Source organism: Pleurodeles waltl, chromosome 3_2 (genome assembly GCF_031143425.1).
Source record: "Pleurodeles waltl isolate 20211129_DDA chromosome 3_2, aPleWal1.hap1.20221129, whole genome shotgun sequence".
Lineage (NCBI taxonomy): Eukaryota > Metazoa > Chordata > Amphibia > Caudata > Salamandridae > Pleurodeles > Pleurodeles waltl.
In genome coordinates, this window is record NC_090441.1 from 10,410,125 (window position 1) to 10,434,026 (window position 23,902).

A 23,902-nucleotide genomic window follows, 5' to 3' on the forward strand; every position below is an offset into this window, starting at 1 on the left:
CTGAGCTCAGCAGGCCACCATCTCTGTGATGGCTGCGATGCCTAAAGGGTTGCAAATTGCGACCTACTTCATTGATATGCATGAAGGGAAGTCTATTTGCGACCCACTAGAAATCACTAATGAATCTCAAATGAGTATCATACAATAGGAATACCGATGTCCTAAGTGCGATTCAGAGAGAATCGCCATTAGGAAATTAGCATTCCTAATGTCAGTACATCTATCCTATAATTGAATATCTGCACCCCACCCCCAAGCCACTGTTGTAAATTAGTTATATAAATTTGTAGAATAAGCCCCTTGGATTACCACCACACCATAAATAAGGAAGGACAATTGCAGTCCTGCAGGAAAAACAAGACTTTGCAATGCACTAGGTCTCGCATTTGTGAGAGTTAGAGCTATTGGTGTTGTAAATTACAGTGTCTTTTACCAATGTGTTTTGGGTTGGACTTTAGTGGATGTATGAACAGAGAAGCAGCTGCAACACTGTCTAGAGGATTTAAAATGAGGAATTACCACTGGGAACAGAGACACAGCTGCAGCACTGTCTAGAGGACTTAGAATGAAGGAGTTACTCATGGGAATAGAGAAGCAGCTAGGAGCATGTCTAGGGGACTAAGAATGAGGAATTACCACTGGGACCAGAAAAGCAGCTGCAGCATTGTCTACAGAACTAAGAATGAGGAATTACCACTGGGACCAGAAAAGCAGCTGCAGCATTGACTACAGGACTATGAATGAGGAATTACCACTGGGACCAGAGAAGTATCTAGCAGCACTATCCAGGAGACTTAGAATGATGACTTACCAATGGGACCACATAAGCAGCTTGCAGCATTCCCGAGAGGGCTGGAATGTGAAATTACTGACTGGACCAGAGAACCAGCTAGCAGCACCTCCTAGAGGACTAAGAATGAGGTATTAGCACTGGGACCAGTGAAGCAGCTGCAGCACTGTCTAGAGGATTTAGAATTAGGAATTACAGATGGGATCAGAGAAGCAGCTATAGCATTGTCTACACGACTAAGAATAAGGAATTACCACTGGGACAAGAGAAGCAGCTAGCAGGACTGTCTAGAGGACTTTAAATGAGGAATTACCACTGGCACCAGAAAAGCAGCTAGTAGCAATGCCTATGGGATTAAGAATGAGGATTTGCCACTGGGGCCAGAAAAGCAGCTGCAGCAGTGTTTGGAGGACTTTAGAATGAGGAAGACTGAAAGTGATGAGTGTGTGTGTGTGTGTGTGTGTGTCAGAGGGTGCAAAACATTAACACAGAGCCAATGATTTCTAAAACAGCAGTGGGGTAAAAGTGGCTTGGAAAACATGAATTATGTTAACCCAAGCAGAAGCACAAGAACAAAGAAACCTGAAACCTTCGGTGCCTTTCTAAACATGGTGTTTCCACTGGTGTGGTGTGAGCACATTGCTATGGACAAACAAAAGAACACTAAGGCTGCAATGTCCAATGCCCAGACAGGAGGATGGAGGAGGGGGCCATCACACGCTGTTACAGGATGAAGCATGAACGTGCGTGAACGTAGTGTGATGGCCAACAAAAATGTTCTCTTAGTGAAATCACCTCAGAGGGATCTAAGCACACAAAGGAGGGACATTTAGAAAAATGCACCAATAAAAAGGAAGTATTTAAGACAAGCACAACAAAGAACGAATTGCAATAATGGGCGTGGTTAAAGCCCATAGACTCAATAAAGCATGTCTTGCAGACAGCACATGCGCCCTGCTAGGCTCAACCTTAAAAACTAGGGAGGATTTAATGTGAGTAAGTATGAAATATATATAGGAATCAGAGAAGGCAGATCATTTTAAAGAAAGCCCCCAACCTATTAAGGACAGCAGGAGCATACACCATGTCTCCATGTATTTGTTGTAATAGTGGGGTTATGTTCAAGTCCCATCACAGTTGCAGGTCCAAACACAGAATTAAACTCAAGTATCCGAAGCATTCACCCATCCAGCATAATTTTTTGGTGTGTGCGGTTTTAGGATGCATGTCTGTTTGTGGAACGTATGTGAACTTTTCCAAGTTGCTCTGAGTCTTGAGGCATTCTTTGTAGATTTTAAGGATTTGCATTCCTGGGGGAAGATTTAAGAAAAGTGGCGCTGCATCCAATGAGGGCCACTTTTCTTGTGCTCCTTAGCAACCCCCTAATGACACTGTGTGTGTGCTGTATTTAAGATATGGCACACCATGGGGGTAGCTAGGGAAGTAGTGTCAAAATGTTTGATGCTAGTTTCACGCTTTACACGATTAGCGTCTAAAATTTGGACGCTAATCCTGCAAAGCACATTGAGGCCCATTATAAATGATGGTGTACCTCCTTTTAACACCTTCTCTATGCAGGTGTTATAAATGCTGCAAAAAATGGCGCAAATAAATCTTTTAGATTTCCTGGCAACAGTTATTCATCCCTCCCCAATGGGGGAACGCCCCCTGCCATACATTATGCCTGGCGCAGGCATAATATGGCGCAAGATGTTACAAAATAGAGCAGTGCATCCATAGTGTTGTATTGTGCCACTTTGTAAATGTGGCACAGTGATTTTGGCCTCGTTGGGCCACATTAGCGTCATAACAAATGACACTAATGTGGTGCAAGGAGGCGCTAGGCCCTCTTAAATCTGGGCCCTGGTCTCTGAAAATATAGCAGCATATCATTGGCGTAGAGGGACATACACTCTTCATGCCTGTTTGTACATTTGAATACCTACACCTGTGTGTCCCTCCTAATCCATTTTACAAGGGGTTCCTCCAATAAGGCAAATACTAGTGGGGACAATGGGTACTTCTGATGCATGCCCCATTCTATTGGAAAGTGGGTGGAGAGCATGCCGTTGGTGTGAAGTTGGGCACATGGAGCCATTTATAGGGCTGTGACATATCTAATGAAGAGTGGACAATATTTTGTTTTCTTGAAGACTTTAAGTAGGAAAGACCGAGTCAAAGACCTTTTTGAAATACTCAAGTACAGAAGCACTAGCGTCTCAGAGTTTGTTTATCTTAGCTAGCACTACATATAAGTGCCTAGAGCAGTGGCTCGTGCTCTTGCCAGGCATGATGAAGCCAATCTGATCCTAGGATATGAGTGAAGGAATTATTTTAATTAATCTATTGGTTATAATTTTGGGCAAATTATTTGTCTATGCATTTATTGGTGAAATGGAGCTGTATGAGGAGCAGCTGGTTGAGTGTTTATCTGGTTTGACAATTTACAAGATAGAAGCTCATTGAAGTTTACATGGCAATAGACCAGTTTGAGGTGCTTCTTCATAAATAGCCATTAAGCGGTGTATCAAGCGTCACATTTTCTTTTAAATTCTAAAGGCATGTCATTGTGGCCCAGCGTTTGCCCATCAATATTTGGCTGATTTAATCTTGAACCTCTTCAGATAGAATCGGGAGATGCAGGGCTGCTCACTTGTCAGCTTGGAGAATACATATAGATAGGACTTTTATTATAAGGGCCTCCATCTCGGTATTGGGCAGATGCAAAAGATGGTTTGGCTGTTGGGTGTAGTCGCGATTTCTGCCCGCGTCTGGTTACTGGTGTGAAATCCCCCGATAAGAGGCCTCTGTGTGGGGTGTCGATGGTCGTGGGGATTGTTGATTTTAGTCTGTTACAGTGATTCCGTTTCTGCTGTAAGTGTGGCCAAGGCCATGTGTTGTCCCATCCTACCACCAAGTGTGCCAGTGAAACACTGACATTCAAAATGTACAACCCTCTGGGCGTGATTTGCAACACCCAGGCTAAACGTGGACATATCAGACCGACCCATTGTTAGAATAACATTCTCCGACATGCTGTAAGGCCTTTACATGTAAAATAGTGATTCACCGTCACACAGCACGCCGCCATCACGCAGGTTAAAGGCCCGCGCTTTCTTCTGGCAAGTTAAAAACATAGTACTCACTAAACCACATAACTTTTATCGGAATCCAGTGGTCACTAAAATATCTCAGTGAGTTGAACACTTGCTGATGAAATCCTTTAGTAAATTGCAGTTCACAGTTTCTAATCCTATGAGGGCAGGCTCCGCCTTTCATCTTTCTGGAATGGGCACAGCCAGTACAAAGAAGCTGGGTAGCTCTATATTAACGACATCTGGATACTGTTGGATGCAATCGTCATGTAAGAATGATGATTTCTTGGATATTTTAGCATCACAATGAGGTCTGATTGGGGCACCAGACCTGTGCCTGTAAGGGTCACTCAGGCTCACATATTGGGACTTCTTGGCATGGCCGTCTCCGTGTGCCAGCACCTCCTGTTTCTTTAAGAGCACTGCGATGAGGAACGAAGGCAGGTGTTCGTTCGATATTTTTAGGTGGAGGTAGCCATAGGGTGTGATGGAATAGGTGTGCGGCAAACTTTGAGCATGCTTGACATCTGTGCTGCCATTATTTTTGCAATTGCAACCATAGTAAAGAGAATGGTGATCTCACACTAGGTCTAGGCTTTTCCAACTTAAGATGCCCTAATTAAGAGTAGCAATGTCGGTATTAGAAGCACAATTTCTCATTACCACAAATTTAGAGTCAAGTGGTAATACCGCTTTGCAAATAGAGTAGTACAGCACTATAGCACGGGAAGGTCCAAAGTATAGTTAGAATAGTTAACTCCAAGACACAACAGTGGGAACTGTGGCAGTTTACCACAGATCCTTTAGTAACTCTAGGCACTTATATGGAGGTATGTATTTTGTAATATTATTTATTTTGGAGGTTTAGATGGAGCCAAATGTCATACTGTTTTATATTCCATAAGCCACAAAAATGCCGTATTGGTGGTTATCACTATCACTATGTCCACAACAGCACTTCCTACAATGATGGACCATAGTGTAGCATCCAACAGAGCACAGAGGTTCTAACAGACATCGAATAAATATGACATACGGTCTAAAAAAAAGGAGGCATCACAATAATTAACAGCACTCACCACCAAGAAACACCACACACAAAGCACCATCCACTAGCAATAGCCATGAGTATTAACTGAGAAGAAGCAAAAGTAGTTGGTAAATCTCTTCTGTCTTAGCACTTATGACACAAAAGTCTTACACTCAAAACTCAATAAACAAGACTTAGCCACCTAACCGCAAAGATGCCCAGAACCCATTTCCTGTTGCGTCTGATCACCCTGGACTGTTGGGGAAAATAACTGGATGTCCACAAAGAGGCCATACCAGTGGCAGACTGTGCATTAGATTATAACATATTTATGGCCCAAAAACCCTAAAACCTTCTAATTGCAGTAACAACGTTACAGCAGTAAGACTTTACCACTGCCTTTACTGCACCACTGTAAAGAAGGGATCAAGAACACTTCAAGAGAACTGGGCAGCTTGACCTCAAGCAACATGTGTGACTCCACCTCCACTTGCTGCATCTCCAGGGCTTTCAACTATCCTGTAAAGTGCCACACTTTATGAACAGTATCTCGTGCTTTGAGAAAAATTCTATCTCTCACACTCCAAAGTGGGGGATAATCCAAGGTTGTCATAGAAACAATGCTTAATTTGAATTGCTGCTGTCAGGTGGGTCCTACTGACACTCATTTTGGGACCAACATTTATTTTTCTTAGCAGAATTTTACCTAGAGCAGGAAATTGAAAAACAAAAGGGGGCAGAAGGAAGTGAAAGATGGAAAACAGAGACACATGAAGAAAGAAGGGATGAAAAAGAGCCTGCAAGAGTGAGATAAAATGGCATGAAGTGTCTGGTGGGGAAAAAAAGCCATGAGGTGGAATCAAGTCTATGCAGCCTTGGTATTCGGCACCCATGACATTGAATAGCACCAGCTATGGACTTCTGAGCAAAGGTTTGGAATCCTGTACTTACTCTTTCACAAATTAAACACTGCATAGAAACCTTGTGTGCAAGCCCAATCCTGCTTCCTTCCACACCTGTAGACCATAAAGATGGCTACCAGGATCCCAAGTCAGATAATGTACTAGAAGCAGGCACCCGCCCACAAACAGGGAAATGGTGAAGATATTATTATTATTTTACTGAATTGAAAATATAAATACACAACAAAAATGGCAATAAACAACTCTGCCTCTAAAACTAACAGCTACAATCTTAAAAATATGATACTTTACAAAATAGAGTTCTTACACCCTGATAGAAACGTTATGTAATCACCCCAAATTATAGTTAAACAAAAGATGAAGGGATCAAGTGGATGGGATAGAACAATTTCATATTTGCCAGCTCCACTGATTTAAGCAGTGGTTTACTGCTTTATTGTTTAAACACTACAGCTTACAGATTTCACATAGCTACTCTACTACTTTTCGGTACAATGGAGGTTTTACCTGTTAAAACTTCAAAACCAGCTCCCATGATGAAAATTACACAAGAGCCCTCTGAACACTTATGGTTTTGAAAAGCAGACCTGGCAGCAGCAGATGGAATTACAGACACTGGCCCTCATTATGACTGCGGCAGTCTTTTCCCAAGACCGCGTAGCCGCGGGAGCAGGAAGACCGCCAGTGCGCGCAGTTTTCTGACCGCCGTATTATTACTACCACCAGATATCCGCACCGCCGGTTGTTGGATATCCGGCGGCAGTCACTACGGCGGTCGGTGGTGCTTAGGCAATTCCACTGCTGACACCGCCACGCCAGAAAAAGACCGCCCACAGAATTACAACCAGTAATTCTGTGTGGCAGTCTTCTTCTGATGTGGCGGAGCTGGCCATGGGAGCACCGGGTCCCATCCCCTCACAGAGGAGTACCCCGTCAGACGAGGTAAGTGTCATCCGCAAGGGGAGGGAGGTGGGGGGGCGTGAATGGGTGTGTGTGAGTGTGTGTATGCATGTCATGAATGTTGGGGGAGAGGGAGTGATTGTGCGTGCATTTGTGTCTGTGTAAATATGGTGATGCATGTGTGTATGCACATGGACAGGGGGAAGGGGGTGATTGTGTGAAGATGAGTGAGGGGGGTGGGGGTTGTGTATGTATGTTTATAGTTGAAGGGAGGGGGTGGGGGGATGGTGAGTGTATGCGTGCGTGTGTGATATGTATGAGTATATATGCGTATCTATGGGGGTGAATGTTGTGAGTGCGTGTCTGAGTGGGGGTGTGTCTGTGTGTGATTGTGTGTGTGTGGGTGCATGTGTGTGTGCGGAAGTGTTTGGGGGGTATCCCAGTGACAGGAACACAAGTTCCTGTCGCTGGGATACCTTTCTGCCAGCATTTTGTGGCGATGAGACTTCCAGGAAAATGCTGGTGGTGTCCCTAGTCGGAATACCCTCAGCGGTTATCCAACTCCTGCTGGTTTGCAGGTGGAAACCTCCAGCCTGGCAGGCCGCGGTAAAGCGTCGGGGTAGGCGGGACGCAGCGGTTTGGCAGTGGCCAAACTGCCACGTCATAATATGGCGGTCTGCACCGCCCGTTCACCGGAGGTGAGACTGTGACAGCGGCCCTAGTGGTCCATGGACTGCCAGGGTGATAATGAGGGCCAATGTGTTAGTGAGGTTAAGGCTGGCCATGGTGATCAAAGCTAATTTATGTCATGTAATTTATATATCATGATGCATACGTTTTGGAAAAATCATCCCATGCAATATTTTTGTAATTGTTTGAGTGAAGTTTGTGATGTCATTGTTTGCCAAAAGGTCATATAATGTAACCTGCAGTAATGTCATCAGTATGCTAATTAGGAAAACCCTAATTCTTTTGGTCTCAGATTGCTAGCCAGTATGTAGTTGAGGGCAGCGCTGTAAAACATGGTACTAAGGAAGCCAGGGAGTTCTTCTACCTCGTCATCTAAAGCTCCAGCTGCTGCGCAACTTCTACGAAGAATGTTGTGTGATTTCTTACTGATTTTGATTCACACTTGAGACTTGGTCTATTTTTGATTTTGCCTATTATTCTGCATTGTTCCTATTACTGAGAGCCTTCAAGACAATTAATTTATGCACTTAATTAGATATTTACTGCATCTGCACTTGACTATTCTGTATTGTACCTTTTGAATTTTGCAATGAACCTTCATGGTTTTTTGAATGTCCGCTCTATAACTCACTTATTTGAGTCAGTAATTTTCTCTATTGACTGTATTTGAAATGCTGTTTTAAGCTTTGTCTCCAGGACATATTGCCTCGTGATTTGAGACTAATATTGTCCCCAACACAGCACACCCACAGTTCTATTTTTGTCTGTATCCCTAGACTGTATTTCTGTCTGCATTCAGAGAAACCATATTTGGAATATTTCCAGAGTCCTGGTGTTCCAGTGCTGTTCCTGAGCAAAACGATTGTATTAGTAGAGCAGAATAATTCTTGAGATTGAAAGTGGTTAGTGTGCTTGTGATGCATGATGGCATTTGTAGTTGAGAGTGTGGTTTTGTGTTTAGGCATGAATTGGCATACTGTGTGAGAGTTCTTCGGTTTTGCACTGTTGATTCTTGGTTCAGTTGGCGATTTAATCACTGTGACTTTGATGTAGTGTCATATTTGTGTATATTGTTGAAAAAGGTTTGGTTTTTGTTGGAAATGGCCCTTTGTGCATGGTTATCCCCAAACATTTTTGCCTTCTTCCTCCCATTTTTTCTGACCTGTTTTTGTTGGCTTTAAGACTCTGACCACTTTACCACAGCTAACCAACGCAAAAGTGCATATGCTCTCTGTCTAAGATGTATTGATGATTGGTTTCTTCATGAATAGCACATTTGATTTACTAGTAAGTCCTGATTATAGTGCACCAGGTGTGCCCAGGGCCTGTACATCAAATGCTACTAGTGGGCTGCAACACTGATTGTGCCACCCACATGAGTAGCCCTACTGACATGTCTCAGACCTGCCATTGTAGTGTAGTTTTAAACTGCAATTTTGACCTGGCAAGTGAACCCACTTGCCAGGCCCAAACCTTCCCTTTTACTACATGTAAGGCACCCCTAAAGTAGGCCCAAGGCAGATCCACGGGCAGGGTGCAGTGCAATTTAAATGTTAGGACATATACTGGTGTGTTTTACATATCCTGATAGTGAAATACTGCTAAATTCATTTTTCACTATTGCAAGGGCTAGCTCTCCCATAGGGTAACATGGAAATTACCTCGAAATATCTTTTAAGTGTAGTTTCTCATTGGGAGCAGATAAAGATGTTGAGCTTGGGGTCTGTGAACTCATAATTTAACAATACATCTTTTGGTGAAGTTTGTCATTGAATTATAACTTTGAAAATGGCACTTTTAGAAAGTGGTCATTTTCTTGCTTAATCATTCTGTGCCTCTGTCAGTCTGCTGAATACATGTCTGGGTCAGGATGAAAGTTGAACTTTTGTACGTTCACTCTAGACAGTCACACAAAGGGGGCTGAGATGTGCCCTGTATATCCTGATGACCCATCACCAGGATGATGGGTCTTCCTGAGCTAGAGTGGTGGGGGAAGCTGACACCTGCACCTTAATAGGGCTGTGCCTGTCCGCACACAAAGCAGTCTCCAACCCCCAGGAATGTGTCTGGGGCCAGGGCAGGGAAAGGCAGGATCTTGGGCACTACAAAGATTTCTCTTTGAAGTGTGCTTACTTCAAAGACAGAAATGATTATAAGTACTGGACCTCTGACACCACATAGTTAGAACACTTCTGGACTAAGGACATTTTGTCAGAAAAAAGAGCTGGATGCTGTAGGAGGGCTGTTGCTTTGTTATGCTGGCCTGCTGCTTGATGCATCTGTCCTGGAAGTAAAAGGACTGGACTTTGCTTTCTACATCCTGCTTTCCAAGGTTCTCCAGGGCTTGAGTTGAGCTTGCCTCATGTTAAGAAGCCTCAGGGATGTCAAAGACTTCATCTGCCAGCATCTGGGCTCCTCTGCTGAGAGCCCTGTCCTGTCCAGTGGTGTCAAATCCAGTCTGGGCCCTTGAAGGAGGTTTTTGGTGCTACCAGAAAATCTACGCATCAACTCATTCCGCCTTTCCAAACAGATGCGTCATTGTAAGGATTTGATGCATCGCAGCTGCCCGCACCAGCATGTGGGCCCGCTTGATGTAGCGACCACGGTTTTCCACGCATGCCCCAGCTTTTCATCACAGCGCGGCAGAAGAACCACCAATGTGTGATTTCACCACTGCATCATTGAAGTCCGTGACGCACTGCCGTGACTTGACTTCCGACACAACGTTCCTGGGCGCCATTTTCTTTATCGGCACCTCAATAAGGAACCAACACTTCGTGCCGCAAACAACGTATCACCTCCTCTGCGGCAGGAAGGAACCAACGCATCACTTCCCCTGCCTACCAGTAAGGAACCAACACATTACCTTCCCTGCAACAGTAAGGAAAGGACGCATCTCTGGCTCTTTTGACGCATCACCTCCCCTGCTGCCGGCATCGTCTTTGATTTTGCTGCATCTCAGCTACTTTGCCTCAGTCAAGCACTTCATTGATTTCAACTACAATTACATTTAGGGCCTGAATACGACTTCAGCGGAGGGTGTTAATCCATCCCAAATGTGACGGATATCCCGCCCGCCGTATTACGAGTCCATTATATCCTATGGAACTCGTAATATGGCAGGCAGGATATCCATCACATTTGGGACGGATTAACACCCTCCGCCGAAGTCGTAATCAGGCCCTTCATCTTTTAAAAGTGATATCTTTGCTTGTGTATGTTGGATTTTTGTCGCTTTGGTCTTGTTTTACTCAGATAAATATTGGCTAGTTTTCTAAACTGGCGTGGAGTACGTTTATGGAGTTTTCACTGTGTTACTGTGTGTATGTGTTACAAATACTTTAAACATTGCCTCTGAGATAAGCCTGACTGATCTTGCCAGGCTACCAAGGGGGTGAGCAAGGGTTATCTTAGCTGTGTAGCTCCCTTACTATGACTAGAGTGAGGGTCCCTACTTAGACAGGCTGCAAACCACTGCCAACTAGAGACCCCATTTCTAACAGTTTTGTTATTTGTTGGTTAAGGTTATGAGATTTGTCATAATCTAAGATCTTGAGATATTGTTGCATTTTCCTGCAAAGCAGTAGTGTGATTTGCGAGGCACCTCATTCACACCAGGTAGGGACGTCTTGGATGAACTGTTTTTTTTTTCAGGTTTTGCATGTTTAGTCTGAGCTGGTGTTTCTTTCTTTTTGGTACACCAAAGTAAATACACTAATCAGAGGTGGATTATTGTTGAACAGGAGTCTGCTTTAGTGCAACTTCATGATTGATAAATGCCAAAGGTATTAGTCTTGTTCCTATTGATTGTAAGATTATTTTAATTTAATCTTCTGATTTTTTTCTTGTTTAGGTTGAGCAGACAAGACTATATTTTGTTTATTTTGCGTGTATTTAGTGTTGAAAGGCATTGTATTGTTTTTCCTATTTTCTGTAAGTTTGTGCTGCAATTAGCAAACTGATGCTGAAGTCGTGCTAGGATTGGTGAGAGGTCACCACAAGTCACTCTGTCATTGGTTGGTTGCTGGTGTAATCGTGCTGTGATTAGTTGACCTTTGCCATTGTCGCGCTGGAATTGGTTGTTATTCCTTTGTTTATTTTAGGAGGTGTTTGGATTATTTGGAGTGAAAATAATGGGCGCTTTATTGAAAAAGCCTAAAGATCCTAATGTATTTGGTATGGAGTGATAGAAGATTCCTCCTGCAGGTTTTTCTGCTTTGAACTGTTGATGGCTGTCAGACTGTATAAGTGTGCATGGTTAAAAGATTGGCATGAGTATACTTCTGGTGACAAGGACATGCACTTTCTTTTAGAGGGTACCTTTAATGCTAGAAAGCGTGATTTCCTGAGACACTGATATGTGAGAAAAAGCTGCAACATAGACTTACAAAATTTGAAGCACTGAATGAATGGGATCAAACGGCTATAGCAAAGGCAAGAAAGAAAATGAATTCAGTTTAAGAGATCAATGAGCCAGTTAATAGAATTCAAGAAGGACATTCAGAAAAAGGCAGAGAGAAAGGACATGATAGAGGGGGTGAGTATTTTTCCTGCAATAGTCAATGAGTCAGACAAAAATAAAGATGAGGATTCTGAAAGTGACATACGAAATAAAAATAAAGAAATTGATTCAGATGAGTAAGATAATTTACTCTTCTAGGCCTCCTCCTTGGTGCACAAGCACGGGGTGGACTCTGCAAAAGTACCTGATATGGGTGCGAGTGGCAAGCCAAGTATGAGTACACAGGGAATAACAATCCTCGCAGTACCAAGTGTAAGTGCTAGTGTAACTACAAGTGCTCTGCCTGAGAGTGCACTGCCAATTGTTTCTGGTCTGTGTGGGGTTGCAACTGTAGTATATACAGGAACCATTGTTTCTGTTGTAGAAGCAGTAACTACTACACCTCCTGAGAAGAGAGACATTAGCATTGCTAACTGAAAAACTGAATTTGGGGAAAGTTTGTAGGAAAAAATTGAAGAGCAGCATAATTATGATGAATTTGGAGTTGATGTAATTAGAACAAAGATATTGAGACAGAAATACTAAATGGAATGTAAAGAAAAAAAGCAGACGTGGGTCTCGTAACTTTGCAAGCTAATATCAGAGATTTAGTTGAGCACATAAAAGATTTTAGAGATTTCAGAAAATACAAGGACAAATGGAATAAGAAAGCTAGTTCTAAAAAGCAGAATATTGGCACAGGAAAGAAAGTGAATATGATCATGAGTGATTCTGAGCCGGAGCCACTGACAGAATTTCCTTTGCGAGAAATACAGGGAAGCAATTATGTGCAGGTTTGTTCGTCCAGGGTGATTTCTGTAATTTTTCCAAAAACATTCCAACATTGAAAGAAGAAACTGACAAGTGGTATAAGGTGGTTCACAGACAGGATACAATGTTGAAAGAGTTTTGAATTCATTTGAATACGTTGTTTGAGATTGTTGTTCCTAGTGATTTTTCGACAGAATGCAATGCGGCTTTCACTTGGCCGCACAAGGGTTCTGCCTAATAATGCTCCAGCTGATTAGGTTATGGAAAAATACAGAGCAGTGACAGAGCATATGAAAAAGAAGGGACCAGAGAAAGAAGTGAACTGGGCTAAGATAATGAGAGCCATGCAAAAGCTGAAAGAATCAGTGTATGCTTATTATAAAAGGCTTATGCAGGGCTATTGTAAGTAAAGTGGAGTTGAAGAAATCAAAATGGAAGGAATTAGCGGATTCGTATCAGCTTCGTTTCGCATCTGCATCAAGAGATTAACTCTCACATTCAGCATAGTGTAAGGTCCTGGCAGACTAAGAGCATTGATGAGATACTGAAGTATGATAAGTACTGTAGTGCCTGTTTTGACACAAATCAGAAAAAGGACAAAGAGATGTTAGTTATTGCAAAAATGAAGCAGATTCAGAGGAACAACAGAAATCAGATGATGAAATCTGATTCAGATTTTCTGCAGCCTAAAAATTCTGGTGTGCAAGGTATATAAGTAATACAAGGAATGAGGAATCAAATGGTGCAAATTCCTCATGGTTGAAGTAGAGAGTTTGTTAACAATTCTGGAATAAAAGAAACTGCCAATGTGCTGAAGAAGAGCCCTGCTTGTCACTTCTGCAGGAAAAAACTGCGCACTAAAAGTGCGAATGTAGGCAGAACCTAAATCAAATTCAAAATGATTTTGTTTCCCAGATGCAGCAAAATGCAAATCAAATGTAAATGCAGTCTGCTACCCTTACCCAACAGAATGTCCAACCAGGGGCAGTTCCATATAAATATGCTTATAGCTCAAGTTTTGCAGCAAAACATGAGAAACAAGATGCTATATAATCCAGGGTACCAGCAGAATCCATTAATTCTTAGCAATGATTTTGCCCTGTTTTCACTAGATGCAACAAACTTGCAAAGATGGTGCCCGAGGAGGAAAGAGAATTGCATGGTTGGTGCAGTCCTAGAGGTAGATGAGAGTGGGCCGTATGTGGATGGTGAGGTGAATGGCCACCTACAATAATTTCTAATTGATACTGGTGCTACCTGCTCCACTGTTTGTTCCACAGAGGTTCCAAACCTAACCCTCCCTGGAAAAGAAGTCCAGGTTGTAGGAATCAACAATAAACAGATTACTAATCAGCTTTAATCACAGCAGATTTCCCAGTTAAAATAGGATCAATGCTGAATAGTCACCAATTCATATTGTGTCATTTACGTTCTATTAATTTACATGGTAGAGACTTAATTTGTAAGATGAATTGTGCGATTTATTGCACACCGAATTGTGTTGCAAATGAAACCTAAGCTGAAACTTCGATGTTTAAAATAAAATCAGGAGCTGAGAGTTCAGATCTTCCCAGTTCTTACAAAAGATGTCCGAGCTCTGGATTTAAAACATATTGTGAAGAAGAGGTATGGGATTTCACAGGGAAAGAAATAGGACTGATAAAAAAGTGGAAAACCAGTCAGAATACAGGTCAACACAAATGCAGTTTACCCCTCAATAAGGCCAATACAACCTTTCAGGAGAGGCAGAGGAGGGAATGAAGCCTGTCACAAACAAATGTTAGAGCAGGGCATTCTATGGGAGACAATTGGTAGTCCTTGCAACTCTGTGTTGATGGACATTAAATAACAGAGCGGTAAGTGGAGGATAGTGCAGGACCTTAGGAAAATTAATTAAATCTTAGTTGCATGCTGTCCAGTGGTACCAAATCATGGGGTAATTTTGTTCCAAATTCCTGAGGATGCAGAATGGTAAACAGTCATTGACCTGTGCCAAGCGTTCTTCTGCACTCTTCTATATGAGGATAGCCAAAATGTTTGTGCTTTTCGGTTCCAAAATAAAGTTCTCATTTAGTGTCGTATCCCTCAAGGGTATACTTAAAGTCCCTCAATCTTTAGTCAGATCCTGAAGAAGGATTTGGAGTATTTTCAGCTAACCTGTAACTCAGTACTGGTGCATGTTAATGATCTAGTGGTGGCAAAAGAAGATTGTAAATGAGATACAGTTGTACTCCTGAACTATCTTGCTGACAATGGTCATAAAGTCTCATCTACATAAATGCAGTACTGTAAAAGAGAAGCAATTACCTTTGTCACCATATTGAGAAAGGGGCAAGGAAACTGTCTAGAGAAAGTATTTCTGTAATCCTGAATATGAATCCTCCAACTACCCAGAGGGAAATGAGGATCTTTTTGGAACTAGTTGACTACTGTTATCAGTGGATTCCAAAGTTTTGCCCAATTGAGAAGCCTTTACGTGAGGCTTACTTGCAGTGATATCAAGAATCCAGTACCATTTGATGGGGAATGCATGAATGCCTTCTGGGAACTCAGAGAGAATCTTCGTAGCACGTCTACTCATGGAATGCCTGATAATGGGAAGGCAATTTTTTCAATTCTGCCATGAAAAAGTGGCTGTGTGCTGTCCTTGTTAGCCCAGACGCATGGTGATGGAATGTGGCCTGCCACTTCTCTGCTACGTGAGATCCAGTAGCCTCAGCTCTTCCTGGTTGTCTAAAAGTAGTTGCAACTGTTTCAACTTGGGAAGGAGAGTCATATCCAACCAGAGAATTTAGACACAATATTAGGTCAATCAACACAATTAATATCGCTATTAGTAAAACAATACCAAAGATTTTACACCATTTGCTGTATGCCATCTTCTACTGAAAACAAAAACAAGGGTGAAAGTAAAGGTGAATTATGTATGGTGGGTAATGAACCTACAGGAGTTAGGTCTATTGATATTTTTGGTAAAGAATGAGTTAGAAATTAGTTATTTTGCTATTGGTGAGTTTCTGATTAGCGAAGATCCAATATTTAGTGGAATTTGCTATGTGTTTGAAAATGCTGCTTATTTTAACTTTCTTTGTAGCTGGGTGGGCAGTTGCTACCTGGCTTTGGTATTCCCAAGTGTTTACCAGGTGACTGCGATAAACAATGTCATAGGTCTGAAGAGAGTGAAAAGAGGATTTTGACAAATTGTACTAGATGTTTTAGACATTATGATTCCATCTATTGGAGTAGCTATGAATGAATTGAAAATTAAATATCTATGCATGTAGATCACCTTGGGCCAGATGTATAAAAACATTTTGCATTCTCAAACGGTGCAAATGCCCCTTTGCGAATGCAAAACGCCATTTCAGAATGTATGAAATACATTCTGAATGCAATTTTAAGGAATCGCTAAAATAGCGATTTCTTAAAATTGCGACCCTGTTTAGAGAGTCACAAATTGCGACTCTCTAAATTAGAAATCGCAAATAAGGATTCCTTATTTGCGATTTCTTAGCACATGTATGAAGCAATTCCTAAATGCGATTTTGGCATTTAGGAATTGCTAATTACAACCAAGTTGAACTTGGTGGTAACCATGTGCAAAATTTAAAAATGCATTTAAAATGCATTTTTAAATTGTACATGTAAAGCACACATGCCCTTTTGGCATGTGTGCACCTTACATGTCCCCAACACATTTTTGGGGGTGCAGCAGAGGGGGCCTTAGGCCCCAGCACCCTGGGGTTTTGCATTTTCAAAATTGCGATTTCTGGTTCAGAAATCGCAATTTTGGAAATGCAAAAAATTCGCAGATATGGGCCAACAGGCCCATAGCTGCGAATGGAGCCGGTATCGCAATTTGCGATTCGGTAATAGCATTTGCGATTTTTAAGAAATCGCTATTACCGAATCGCAAATGTGATATATGGCACTTTGCGAGTCGGAAATAGCGATTTCTTAAAAATCGCTATTTCTGAATCGCAAAGGGCCGTGATGATACATCTGGACCCTTGTTTCTAAAACGCTGGTGCAATAAACCAGATCAATTATGAATGAATTGCTATGCGCAATATGCTAATGTAGAACCGTCTTGCGCTAAACATTCTTCTAGCGAAGATCAGATTCTTTAGGGTTTTCAAGGTGAGAGAGGGCTTCGTCTTCATCTCAGATAACAGTAAGCTTACTAACATGTGTGTAAATAATATAACTAATGTTTCTCAAAAAGTCAAAGAATTTGAAGAGTATATGGCTTGTGGAAATCAGTAGCTTCTTAGTCTGCTGAGATTGGAAAATGCTTTAGAAAGGTTGATGAGTGGTTTGACGACCTGGGGAGCGGGTAAGTTTAGAGTTATACTACCTCCTATAATTATTGTGTTAATTTATGCAGTCGTTCTGTTCCTTTTGTTCAAATTCTTTAAATTAATCACTAGTAAGTTGGTTTCATAATGTGGGTGTAAAAGGAAGGAGATGACATCTAAGAGGAAAAAGGTATGAGATGAAGATGGAAGAAAATGCCAGAGACCGAGTCAAGAATCAGCTTAAGATGTTGAAAGAATTGAGACACAAGAGACAGAAGTGATGCAGACTGTATTAACAATAGTTTGGGGGTTTTAGTTATGATAAAATCATCAGAGGTGGAGGTTGTTAATGCTTTTGTGCATATAATTCAAAATATGCATTATTAATAATGTGCAGAGCAAATGCTCTACACCTGCCTTCACATGTGTGTACTGTCATGGAGCTAATCCAATGGAAATAAACTTGCTATGACATGCTAAAGTGTGTTTTCCTGGCTTATGCTAACTAGGCCTCCGTTAGGCCTCAACATCATCGTGTTCAAAATGGATGTCACCTCATCATGTTTATTCTCTGTTTATATTTCTGCCTGACACTGTGTACAGCAAGATGTGAATTTGTTTATTTCTCCATAACTCTGTTTTTGAAGAAAGCCTACTAGAGTGCCAACTGTATGTTTTTAAGGACCTTCCACTTGTATACAGTATTGGATTAATTCACAATGGTATGTAACTAGTTTGTTCTGACACCTCTGGATGACATAAGGTCAGAGGGGCTGAATCAATATTCATGTAGTGGGTGAGTGCTAAGATGGTAGGGTTATATGATGATGTATAATTCTGTAATTTGATTTGTTGCAAATTACATTCTTTGCTCAGACCATGGTGACTTTGCAGCGCCAATGTTTTTTTGTGGAAAAATGATTACATAAACCCTTGAATTTGGGGTCAGAAGTCTTGGGAGACATTTTTCCTTCTTCTAGGGATACTGCTTGTTTTCTTTCTGCTTTTGCTGCACACTTGAGACTTAGGACATGATTTAGATCTTGTCAGATGGGTTACTCCAGCACAAATATAAATCCCATTATATCCTATGGAATTTATATTTCGGCGGATGGAATATCCATCACCGTTGGGACAGAGTGACCCATCCGCTGAGATCTAAATCAGGCCCTAAATCTGTTTTTGTCTGTTATTTTGCAGTGTTCCTATTACTGAGTGCCTTCATGGAGTGACTAAGTATTTAATGAGATTTACTGTATCTGCACTTTACTGTTTCTGTATTGCAACTTTTGGGCTTTTTATAAACCTTCATGGTTTTTCTGAATTCCGCTCTAGAACTCATTTTCTTGAGTCAGTCCTTTTCTCTTTCACTATTTAGAATACTATTTTGAGCCTTATCTCTAGGACACATTGCCCTGTGATTCGAGTTTAACACTGTCCCTGATCAGTCCAACATTTAAGGTAGGCTAGTAAGGTGCAGACCCTTAGGGATATAGTGTGCCTACACCCCCAAGGAACACACTGACAAAAAACAAAGATGGTCTGTTGCCAGCACTAACTTTTAAAGAAATTAAACAGTTTCTTCCAAAAAGCGAATTCAGAACACCTGTTTAAGGCCTCCTACTATAGCATCTAGATGGTGGTAACACCCTTCTCCATGGCCTCCTAGGTTCCACATTACCACCCCTTAGGGGCATCCTATACACCGTAACAAGTGCTATCCACAGCTTGAGGAAACATGATCACATGACCCCCATCCTGATGGAACTTCACTGGCTCCCCTTGCTGGCCAGCACCATCTTCAAAACCAGCAGCATCATTTACACAGCCATCATGATCAGTGCCCCATTTATCTTGCAAATAGTCTCATAATCTCTGGTGGCTCACCACACACTTCCAGCCAGGACACCATCAGACTGCAGGCGAAGAAGAGTATAAAAGAAAAGATAGGGCAGCAACCCTTTTCCATCTTTGTGGAGAGGATCTGGAACAACATCCCCATATCCATCAGGACTGCTCCAACATTTCTCCAAGTTAACAGTTGAAGTCTCGCCTCTTTAAAGAACCCTACATCACAATGCAGAAACAACCCACAACCCAGTTACCTCTCTCATCACTTACTGACTTTATCCTTGTCTTTAACCTTGTACGGCGCTCTGCTGACTTTTGGTTAGGTTTGTGCTATAGAAATACCTCATACATACGTGCATACATACATTACATGCATACATACATTACATACTGTACATACATATCCTAATTTTTGGAGCATCAGTAGAGACAGCTCTTTTCATCAAAGAAGATTTCTGAATTTTCATAGCTTAAGATGAGGGAAGCATATCCTCTCAGGCTTCTGCTTCCACTGTCAAGAGGCAGTAACCAATTGAGTGTTTTCAATATAGGCTTAGTGTGGTTAGACATCATCCCAGCAGTGAGGCCAGCAGCAGAGTGAAGGGTCGCTGTCAGTGGTTCTTAGTGGTCCCTGCTGGTATTTGGGAAAGCCTGTGAAAAAGGCATTATTGTATTCAATTCACATATGTATACATTAATTCATAAAGCCAATCAATAACTACCTTAATTACAGTTGAACAAGGTTTCTACATCTGATCAGGATTTTTACCCTGGGCTCTAAGTGGGAAAGCATCTTTGACCCTGCAGAAGAAGGCCACTGGATGACTGTCCATTGATGCTTAATAATAAGTTTCGCCACTACTCAATGATACACATTTTATCAACTGCAGAAAGACAAAAGGCTAAACCGGCCCTCTTCGGGCTTACAAATGTGTGACAGAGAACTCTAAAGTGGGCACTTTCTATCAGCCGAATAGAAGGCAATGAAGACTCTAGACTGCCTCTCTGCATCCCCACCCATTGAAGAAGCTAGCTCCAAGGACCTGCTGAGCCTGCTATATCCAAGCAGCTGTCTGCCCTCAGTCATCCCTCATATTCCTTCTGACAATGATAGGCAAACCCCCTGGTGTAGCCCACCCCAGTGCTCTCAGGAGATATTCCACTGTCAGTGTCTGGACTGCCCCTATGGCACCATGTGAGGGGACCCCAGCTGCCTCCCACACTTGTAAATAAGATCCACTCTTTTATGGCCCTTGAAATAAGATCATTATTCTGGTGTGTGTGTGTGTGTGAAAATCAGCTCCCTATGGTTTTCATTTTAGGCGCTACCTGTCGCTGTGCTAATCTCTTAATTATATTGATGAACCCTGTAACAGCCACAATCTTAATCTGGTGATTAAAAACAAGCAGTGGCAAAGCCAATAGGTCTGGCGTTGACTCCTATCCCTTTGGCTCACCCTAGTTTCCATAAAACATTATTTTTTGGCAGTTACAGGCCCTCCATAATATGAAAAATAATCATTCACTATAAGTTAAAAAAAAAGTATAAATATGTGCAGTAAGTGCCTCCATGTACATCTTCTGAAGACATCTTCTGGTAATTTCTGCGTGAGTTTTATTCTAGAAACACGGGGCCTTCTGCAGGTCATGTATGAGGGAAACCTATTTTTGTTGTACTGATGATTTTACCAAAAAACATTGTTGAAATCGAAACAAAACGTCAGAAGTCTTGCCTTATACTTCAGAGGTGCAATTAGCACTGTGCACTTCTGAGTCAGACATCACTGAACAAAATGTGGCAAGCACTGTGCTGTTTGCCTGAAAATGTTTCAATGGGCCAAACAAAAAATAAGCAGGAGTGCACTAATAGTATCTTCTTTAAAAGAATTGCTTGGTATTTTTTTATTTCTAAAAAACAAAATTGTACTTTTTAATTGCCGGCCTTGAGGCACGAAACAATTTTGAAACGCTAATGAAAAGACTTCAAAGGCAAACAATTGTGAGGAAACCGCGGAGTAGCTGTCAGAGTGAAAGGATATGTGCCTGTTTTAAACCTGATGCATAGCCCCTCATTATGACATTGGCAGTAAATCCCACTTACTGCCATGCTGACTGCTGCCAACATACCGCTGCAGATATCCGTTCACCATATTATGACACACACACACCAATCCGTCACTATTCAGCCACAGACACAAGTCGGCCACACCAAAGGTCAGTGATAAACTGCCGGTATCAAAACTCACACCGTTACGTCAACAGAACTTCGCCCGTCACATTATGACCCTCGAATCATCACAGCGGACATTCAACTGCGGTAAACTATTGGAGGTACATACCGCTGCGCTCCAAATACACACACACATACAAAACAACACTACATTGGTCAATTTAAGTAACACACACCTGACACCCATACACACACCACACCCACACACCCACACCACTATAAAACACCCACCCACATTACGCACAAACCTTTACGAATACATATAATTGCCACCAGAGAGACACAGCAAGAGCACTCACACAACCAGAGCCACATACCAATCACACCTATACACCACTCACGCACCCCACATCACACACCCCAACACATTACCCTACACACCCTCACCTACACACCTTACACAACAACCATGGCACCACATAGACACCCCCGATTCTCAGAGGAGGAGCTAAGGTTCATGGTAGAGGAAATCATCAAGGTAGAGCCTCAGCTATTTGGAGCACAGGTGCAGCAGATATTTATGGCTAGGAAGATGGAGCTATCGCGGAAAATAGCTGCCAGTGGTGAGACCGGGATCCGCGATAGCTCCATCTTCCTAGCCATAAATATCTGCTGCACCTGTGCTCCAAATAGCTGAGGCTCTACCTTGATGATTTCCTCTACCATGAACCTTAGCTCCTCCTCTGAGAATCGGGGGTGTCTATGTGGTGCCATGGTTGTTGTGTAAGGTGTGTAGGTCAACGCCGTGGGACAGCACCCAAGAACCAGGGATCGCATCAGGAAGAGATGGAACGACCTACGGGGGAAGGTACGTTCCATTGCAGCAAGACACCCACTCGCTGTAAAGAGGACTGGCGGTGGGGTCGTGGCCAAGCCACCAACAATGGCGGACGCGAGCTGCTAGAGCTCTGCGCCGCACTCGGCCAAATCAGCACTTTTGAGGGGGCACAGGGGGGCACATTGTTTACTTGTGAACCGGGTCGGAGCTGAGGAGACTCCGGGACCTGAACGCGCCGGGAGCGGACCTCCGGCGAGCTGCGGCTGCGTCCCAGGCCGAGGCTGCATTTGCCAGGCCTCGGGACTGAGCCGGGAAGAGGAGGGCGTGCGTGAGGAGACGCGACTGGTGCGACTGAAGCCGCGTGCCGGAGTGGTGGTGTCCCGGGCCCTCCCCGCTGGCTGATGATTTCTCTCTGTCGGGAGACGCGCTGCACTGCTGCCGACAACAGTGGAGTGTACGCGCGAGGCCCGGGGACGCACCTGGTGGTCGAGAGGTGGCGCGGCAGTAAAAAGTAAAGCAGAGCGGCTGCGGCGATGGGAACCACGCATCGGGACCTGAGAGTTCTAGATCCTCCCCCTGCTGGTGTGGCGAGCGCATTTCGGGGGGGGGCAGCCCGTCTCCCGGTGAAGAGAAAACGCAGCGTGCTACTGGAGGTGAGGCCTGATAGAGAGCGTGGGTCCCTGGGCGAACTGGTGGAGCTCGGAAGACCCCTTCCGCCGCCCCTGGTCGTGGCAGCTGGGGCTGGGGAGGAGGAGATACCTTCCAAGTGGACTAAACTTTGTGTTGGAGAGTGACTGGGGAGCTGCAAAGAGTGGATGCCCTGGATGGCTGCTGAAGCTGAGGGAGTCAGTGGACCCACGCCTATAGCGGCGCTGAATCCTAGCGGCAAGCCGGGAGCAAGCAGCACTCACAGAGAACTCTGAAGCTAGAAGTGAGTGGCGGAGATCTGGAAGAGAGGAACAGTCTACCTCGGCTGCTCGTGCTGTCGCGGAGGGGCCCCCGACGAGGAGGACAGCTCGTGCTGTTGCTACCCCCGACAAGCGGGCCCAACCCCCCCTGACCGTCTTGGGCACTTAAGCGAACAGAAGCGGCGCCGAGAACGCAAAACCGGCTGCCAGCTGGGAGCACGCGGGACACTACGCGGGAGACTCCAACAAATGTAACCCCCTACTAGACCGACCGCAAAGGGAGACCCACACCGCAGACTCAGAAATAGCTGCCAGTGGTGAGACCGGGAGCCGGGCTGCACGGAACTGGAGACGAACTGCTCACCAACACATCACTACTCCAACGAAACCTAACCACAGTACTAAGTATATACAGTGACTAACAAAGCGGAAACTATTGATCTGAGGTTGGACAGAACCCCCCAAGGACTAGGAGCATGGCCGGAACAGGACGCTTGCGCTCTGGTACTGGAACCGGAAAAACACAGGATCTGCTAACCCAGGACAGCCAAAAGTTGGACGCAGTGCTAGCTGTGGTGGAGCGCATTGGAGACTCACTGGAACGTGCCCGCACGTCGCTGGAGGCCAAGTTAGACAAGGTGGCGAGTGACTTTGTCCTACTACACGCAGACCACCGCAAACTAACGGACAAAACCAACTAAATTGAGGCCACAGTAAACGTACTAACACCTGCGACCACCCAGCTGAAAGCAGGAATGGAGGACATACGAGCCAGGGTGACGGAGTTGGAACGCCGAGCGGAAGATGCAGAAGGCCGCTCCAGAAGAAACAACATCCGAGTGGTGAACCTGCCGGAGGGCACCGAAGGCCGGGACCCAGCGGCATACTCGGAGAGTTGGCTGCGGGGGTTGGTGCCTGAGGGAAAGCTTACCCCCTTCTTCTCCGTGGAACGTGCCCATCAAATTCCAGCGCGGACGAGACCATCAGGGAGTGCTGCACGTCCATTCATCATACGCCTCCTCCACTACGTAGACAGAGACATTATACTACGAACGGTGAGGGCCGCACCGCCTACCCGAGTGGACAACGTGCAGATCCTGTTGTTCCCGGACTACACCTTGACGGTACAAAGAGATA